At 52.0% G+C, this 7,766-nt stretch overlaps 1 protein-coding gene across 2 annotated transcripts in view; it reads left to right on the top strand.

Moving 5' to 3' along the window:
* PTPRE (protein tyrosine phosphatase, receptor type E) overlaps window positions 1-2,427 on the top strand; it is a 93,673-nt gene extending 91,246 nt beyond the window's left edge. The window contains exon 21 of one of the 2 annotated variants that reach the window (XM_025047555.1): window positions 1,915-2,427. The gene's annotated coding sequence lies outside the window, so the exon portion shown is untranslated. The other variant, XM_006912858.3, reaches the window with a different exon arrangement.
* The last annotated feature ends 5,339 nt before the right edge of the window (window positions 2,428-7,766 follow it).

The following is a 7,766-nucleotide window of genomic DNA, read 5'->3' as shown; positions in this document are numbered from 1 at the left end:
CAGCAGGAAACAGTTGAGGACTCAGAAATCAGTTGAAAATGTACTTTTCAATGATTTTACCGTCCTGAGCAGCAGCTTTTTTTTTTTTGAAGGCAAACTGTTCCTGAAGACACAATATAAGTAGGGAATTTTGTAAAGTCCTCTCAAACCCACGTGGTTTATCTTTACATTTTAAAGATCAAAGAAGACTTTGCAACCTGAATCCAGGTCTACAACGCATTAAGAGTAGGTGGTGACTGTACGTGATACCTAAAAATGCATTTATTCAAGGCCGTATCCTCGCTGCCTTGGCTAGATGGGAGGAGATGCAAATGCCGGTGGTCTGGTCTGCCCGTGGCCTTGGGGACAGTAAAGGCAGCTCGGAGAGGCACTCCCGCTGTGCCGTCCCTCAGATAAAACCCAATGAATCAAATCCACTGGGTTTCTCACTCCCTGCTCCATTATGGCCACAGCTCCCCACGCTGGTGGGGCGCTGTCCCCCAGTCTCAGCCCCGAGCCGCTGCCCACTGCAGATGTTCACATGGAGCCGAAAGGCCGGCTGCCGAAGCAAGAAGCACACGCCTGGGAGTCAGCCAGGCAACCGCGGGCCTTTACGCCTGCGACTCTCTGAGAAGCCTTTTGGTATTTAAAAACCACTTGTCAAAGCTAAGATAGTTTGTAAGAAAAGAAATCTTAAAATCTAGATTTATACCGTTTTTTTAAAGTCCCACTCCTCGATATTTAATTAAAAGATAACATTCCTTAATCTAAAGGCTAGCTTATTTTTGAATGCAAATACTACTGAGACCTTTGACACTGGCTCCTGGTAACCCCGCTGCCAGATAGGAGCGGGGAGGGATGAATGTAGAGAAGTTTGATTCAGTGAGCAGTGATCTTTTTATGGCCGTCAGGCACCTAGCAGATGAGCACAATACAGAAAAGACATCTCATGTAGATTACTGAAAGCGTTTTGCACGTGCATTTTTGGTACATTGTTTTGGTTTTTAAGAGCTACGAAGGCCTTACGTGCTGTCTCCACTGATGACCCATGCGCCCTCCTGGTGCTGTTCCTCCCGTGTCGCTTACCAGGGAGCACGGGCGCACTCCAGGTGGTCTGGTTTGCAGTGCTAGGCTCACAGGTGGCCAAGCTTCTGCCACTCCCCTGAACCTCCCGCTACGGGCCAGACGAGGTGCCCAGCTGGCAGGACGAGAGCACAACTTTGGGGTCGCGGCCGTCAGCCAGCTGCAGCCCCAGGCTGCACGCTCACTGCTGCATGCGTCTCTCTGTCCTCGGTGCAGTGAGCATGCGCTTGGGTGGGAGAGGGAAATGGAGCTTTGCTGGACAGCCAGGAGGCCCATGTGTTTCCATTGTTAAAATCCCAAGCCCAAAGCCTTTCTTTGACTGAAGAAGAGAGACAACAGGGCTTCCTTCAGCACCAGTTCTAGAAACAGCTGGCCAGCTAGGATGAAGGCGCCTGGTCACCGACCTGAGGGGTCAAAGTCAACAAGCATGGATTTGGGCCCAAATTTAGGGGCCGTAACCAGAACCCTTCAGGCCCATTACTGGTCTAACTGACATCTTATGTGGAGAGGAAGGTAGACCCTCTCAGAGAACCCGGGGGACGGTGCCCTCTTCGTAATGTCCTTCTGCCCCTGCGGGCCACCCCCCACCCTGTGTCCTCTGCAGGTGTCCTGGCTTCTAGTTGGGCCCTTCCATTGTAGAAACAAAGCAGAACCCACCGTCCCTGGGACACAGTCCCCCTCCCCAGGAGGGCAGGCCTTGCCTTTTCTGGAGGTCCTTGTGGCCTCTGCCAAGGCCCCCCGCTCCCCCCCAGTCCAGAGTCCTGGTGAGCAGTGGGTGGGGGTGGAGGGGGCGGGGCTCGCTGTCCTGTCTGCAACCTGGAACGTTGATCTCTGCTTCCCCTTCCGTCAAAGCACGATGTCCATGACAACAGCCCATGCCGACAGCCTGGCGTTCCCTTGCATTGTTCTGTGTTGCATGCGGTCGCATTCAAACGCCAGGCAGCGATCAGAAGTCTACCGTTCTGATCGACGCTTTATCGGTCACTGTGTGACTCGCCTGACTCTCTCTCTCTCCACGTGCTATACGAATGAACAGTGCATACCAGTGTTTTAAAAGGTATTTTTATGTGTTTTTAAAACACTTTTTTAAATGAGCCTGACATCTCTGTTTCAGCATTTGGAGACACGCCATGTTTTTCGTTTTAAATGTATGGTTACTGATACTTTTGTTTAACTAAGTCGTGTTTAATTTATGAGCGATCTTTACATGTATGTATTCCAGTTTCAACTCTCATGTTTTCTCTTGTCACATTTACAAGTTGATCTTGCTCTGACGATAATGCCAGTGAGTGTTGCTAAATTCTTTGTATGTGCAAATTGCAAGATCTAAAACATTCCGATACCAGGATAAATCTTTGACTTCCAGCCTACGTCTCTTTCTTCAATGAAATCTCTTAATTTTATTCTTGTGCCTTAAGTCCTGTTAGATAAGACATTCATTAGGAGGTAAACATTGATTTATATAGACAATTAATTTTAGGACTTCTCAAATGTAGCTCAGCCCCTCCGGCGTGGGCGAGCACAGCCTCCACGGGGTGGCCTTGGCTCCGGCTCTCGGCTGGTCTTCAGAAGGCAGGAAGCAGGGAGTAGTAACTCACCCTCCAGGGAGCCTGTGGTCCTGCTAGAGTCCTTGCTTGCCGTCACTAAGGACGGTGACAGCACGCTTGAAGTCCGCAGCCAGGTGGAATCGCAAAGTCCTGGTAACATTGCTTTTCCTCCTAAAATCTGAAACCCTGTTAGGCCTCGCCTGGCACATCTCTGTAGCTCTGCTTCTCCCCAGCCCTCCTCCCTCCACGCCTTCCACCTGCACCTGCCTCCCCGACCTACGCCAGCGCCCTCTTTCAGATAGTCTGGTCGTAATGTGGAATTCGAACATATTCACTTTATTATTCGTTGTATTTATTTAATAAATTTTGTGAGCCTTGTTATATTTGTTAAAACGGATGAGTTGAAAACCTTTTATTCCCACCCGCCCCCCCCCCAAAAAAAAATCGCCTGCAGCAAAATGCTGTTTGTTGTTGTGGGCCCTTTAATTGTTGGTTTTCCTCATGGGTCTGTCTGCCTGTCCCTTAGGTAAGTGGCACCTCACTTCTGCTCTAGGTGTGATGGGCGCCCTGCCTGGGGGTGTGTACAACTGGGGAAGCAAGACATAGACACACCCAGAGGCCGTGGGGGGAGAAGGCGGGATAGAAGAAGGAGGTTTGGAGGAGGCACGGTGAGGGCACAAGGAGGCATCACAAGTCAGCCAGGGACCAACCAACGACGCACCCGAGGGAGCCCACAGCCTCGGAGAAGGCTCACACGCCGGCCGGCCTCAGAGGATCCCCTGCACGCACGGACCTTGGGACAGGCAGGCAGGCTAGCTGATGGCTGAGGGGGTTTAGTGCCTCACTGGGGTTGCATGGCCCGCATTAGGGATGTGCCTCTCAGCAGACTGTGTGGTGTTCCCAACCACTCGGGGAGGCAGACCTTCCCCCCAAACCCAGGCTCCGCCATTGAGGCGAGCCAGGAGGGCGTCCGGCACCTCTGCGGGCCCTCCAGCCACAGCGGAGGCCTCCTGTGATGGGCTGAGTTGTCCCCCCGAAATTCGTATGTTGAAGTTCTAATCCCCAGGACCTCAGAAGGTGACTGCGGTTGGAAATGGGGTTCTCGCAGATGTAGTTAACACGAGCCTATGCTGGATGGGCCAGAATGAAGTCTCGTAGAGACCGTGACTTTGCAAAAAGAGGGAACGGGACATGACGTGTGCAGAGAGAACACGTGAAGGTGGCTCTGGAGTGATGCCTCTGCAGACCGAGAACGCCGGTCCCCGTGCTGGCCCCTCAAACTGCGAGACGATGAAGCCGCCGTCTAGGCCACCCGGTCTGGGGCACTTTGTCCGGAAGCCCTAGCAAAGTCACAGCACCGCCCGCCCCGACTCCACAGCCCGAGGTTTCCGCTGTAGTTCAGTTTCTCCAAAAGACGAGCCAGAAACAACGTAGGGGCAGGTGCTTTAATTGGGGGGACACCCCAGGAGGTGACTTCTGGGGTCCCCACTCTGTGGCTCTTGCGTGGCAGTACTCAATAAAACAATCTTGTCAAACCTCCATTCCTATGAAATCACAGGCAAGAGCACAGGGCAGGGCGAGGGACCAGGAGGGAGGATGAGGCACCAGGAGAGGGGTACAGAGACCACCAGGGGAGACTGGACTCCCGTGATGCCCAGGGGCCTCCCCAGATCATCCCCTTGGAGGACAGGACACCGGAGCCCTGACCACTGATTTCACCTCCCAGGCTGGAGGTTGCCACCAGGGGTGCCATCCCCCCGGTCACAAAGGACGGTGCCACCCCAGCAATTCAAGGAGCCGTGCTGGTAAAGGGTGAAGCCAAACAGAAATGTAGGAAGAACACGGATGAACTTGGCCGCCAGCTCCTCCCCCATCTCGACCCATTGATAACCAGACAGCCGTCTGCAGGCTTTAACTCCTGCAGTTACGTAAACACATAGACCGTTTGCTTTTTTTTTTAAGGACAGCAGGGTCAAACTCCTGGCATAGCATAAATCCGGGATGACAAATTTGTCAGATTCAGTTTATATTCTGCAAAGAAAGCGAAGACACTGCCCGTGACACCGTCTGCTGTGAGGCGCGGCCCGACGTTGGAGCGGTCGGTACGTGAGAACTGCCTCCCAGAACCGGCGACCCGCGCTGCCCGAGGGCAGTTGCGTGAGTTGCCCTTTTGCCCGGCATTCTGTCCTAGAATCTGGCCGTCGGCGCGTAGGCAGCTGCCTCTTCTGTTTAAAGCCCCCGGCATACACCTAACGGATTCACAGCCATCCCTCGGCGATGGACAAGAGCTTGTTCCCACTGGCCGGCGCGGTCACACTGCGCCTTGATGATGAGTGCCTGCATGTTGTGTGCTCCCCTGGGCAAGGCATTTCTACAGGAGGGAGTTTCTGGGTCAAAGGGCAAACAGACTTTACATTTAAGTAGAAACACTCATATTTTCATCTCTAAATATTCTCCCCACTCCCGCCCACCTGCAGAGCAGGCGACGCCCATTCGCCTAAACATCGTTAATTCTGGATATTTGCAAGACAGTGTTTGCAAAACCAACGGGCAGAAAAAAATCACACCTCATTTCAATTTGCATTTTAGTAGGTTGAGCATGTTTACACATGTCTATTATTTGCACTTCATCTGTGAATCACCGATTCATATTTTTTTATCCATTTTCCTAATTTTCCTTTTTTTCTTCGTTGGTTCATTTTCATTCTTTTTGGGATGTGGATATAACCCTTTGTATTCGTGTTATATTTCCTATTGGATCCTTATAAAAGACTGTCATTGACAGCCACCTAAGGTCCCTTGTCCAGGAAGCTTTGAGACTCGCCAGCCTATAGATGGCTTGGATGAGCACATGGCTGACTCTAAACCCCAATACCTGCCTATAAACCCCAATTCGTAGGTTATTGCATGCTTATGTGACAGCACAGACACAGTGCTGGAGGTATGAGGATTGGGGGGACCGTGCCTTGTCCTGAGGTGCCTCGGGGACCTGGGCAGTCTGCACAGCACCTGAATCGGTGCCTTGAGGTGAGGCTGGAGTACCCGATCTGCTCGGGAAGGCGTGGTTCCAGAATGCTGTAATCCAGCACCTACCACCCAGTAAAAGGAAAACCACCCTTACGATGCGCTTTGTACTTACAAAGGTGAGGAGATATGCTATCTTTCAATTGAACCCTAAAGGGTTTTTTAATTAATCAGTATATTCCATTCCCCAGGCATACAGCTAATTGAAATTTTTCTATATGTGAGGTTCATAATTACTACTAAATCTGGAGTATCGGTAGAACAATTTAATCATAGAAAAAGCCTTTTATTATTTTTCATTTTCCTGAATTTTGCCTGCCTGAATGACAGTCACACCTATTATGACACATACCTTCAAATAAAGTATCTTTTCTGATGAGGCTGCACTTCCTAAAATACTCTCCCTTCTGCCGGCCAGGATCCCACCCCATTTCCTAACCCCAATGCCACTCCCCCACCTCCCAGCCTACAACCTGTCACTCGCCCTTAGGATTGTGAAAAGTAAAGGGGCCACACACTAAACCCGACAAGTCGGGGGGTGGGGGACGCCTTGCTGGCCCTACAGACCCAGAGACCGAGTGACCACACAGGGTGGTCTAGACATGAAATCCCTAACTACAGGTGGGTCACAGTGGGGCAGCATCTTTGCTAAAGTCAGTCTTTACCTTAAGTGAGCCCGTCAGTTGTCTCTGCATCTAAGGTGACACCTTGAAATATTAGTGATCCCCCTTCCCAGAACCCTCAGGGCATACCCTCTGCTCCAGAGCAGGCGGCCAGGGACCTCACTGTGCTGTTACCAATTAGCCACCCTGTCTCCACCAGCGTGAAAGACATGTGTATCCCTCGTTTTACTGTTTATCCAACCCGAGATGCCCCCTCTGTGTCCTCCTGCCCCCTTAACCCACCACCTGTGGCTTTCACGTGACCCGCTGACGTCTGCTGTGATTCTAACATATAAAATAAGCTGCAAACGGCCACTCCGCTCTCCAGGGCATTTTCTCAGTCCATTGAGACTTTGCTTCCCGGCAGTTGTCATCAGTTTGGCTCAAATAAACTGTGACAAGATGTTTTCTTAGGCTGGACGTCCCTTTGTGGACAGGCCCTTAGGTGACGCTGTACAGAACCGCACTGTGGCAGCCAGAATAGCAAAAGCGACTACCATCGATTCAGACACACACACCTAGATGCGAACATCTTTCAGCAAACGTTTATTTTGTGAATCTGTCTCCACACCAGACACAGGGAACACAAGAGGGGACAGACAGGGGCACAGCTGTTCCAGCTCACACTCCAGGCGACAGCCACACTCTCCAGGCTCCCGTCCTCACTTCCTCCTGTCACGGCAGGTAAACGGGGACGACTCCAGCCAGGTGGCTGGAGAGGAGGTGTGCTACTGTCTGATTCGGGGAGCACACGGCAGGAGAATGACGTGGAACGTACAGAAGGAGGAGCCCGGCTTGCGTGTGGGTCTAAAGCGGACGGAAGATGTCCAGGGTCATATAGACCTGGCTCGCAGGTAAGATTGGGCTCTGCCGCTGTCAGGAACGGCCTTGCTTGAGGGCGATGGCTTGCGTTGCTTCCCGAACAAGGTGTCGTGCTGGGCACCAAGTGGAGGGACAGGTGTAGTAAGAAGGAGCACAGGTGGGAGCAGATCCGGAAGAAAGCTCAGAAAATGTAAATGACGAAAGCACGAGAAGCTGAGGGCGTCACAGCTTAGGATGGAGGAGCACCCGAGCCACTGGGCGGGCGGGCGGGTGGCTTCTCAGATGAGAGCAGTCCTAGTTTAGACAACTATTCTTAACGTGAAAAAGGCGAGCCCCCAGTCAGTCCTCTCTCCAATGCTGTAACCCCTGTACCCTGAAAATGGGGTCTCCATCCATCCCCCAAATCACACTTTCATTCCCGTAAGTGACCACGCCAAGGACAAGACCGTCCTGTGCAGATGACAACAGCCCTACTACGCGAGGCACGAGCCGCCCCCACTGTAAAGATGTGTCTGTAGGCTCCATTAATCTGTTCATGTACCCTAACATTTCCTGAGAGCCACCCAGGTGGGGTGTCACAGGGTACAAGCCCCCGCCTTTCAGATTCTGAGGACACAAACAGGCGCATTTGCAACGCAAGTGCAAGGCG

This window comes from Pteropus alecto, unplaced genomic scaffold, assembly GCF_000325575.1.
Source record: "Pteropus alecto unplaced genomic scaffold, ASM32557v1 scaffold74, whole genome shotgun sequence".
NCBI classification, from domain to species: Eukaryota; Metazoa; Chordata; class Mammalia; order Chiroptera; family Pteropodidae; genus Pteropus; species Pteropus alecto.
This window is presented reverse-complemented; position numbering and strand designations above follow the sequence as displayed.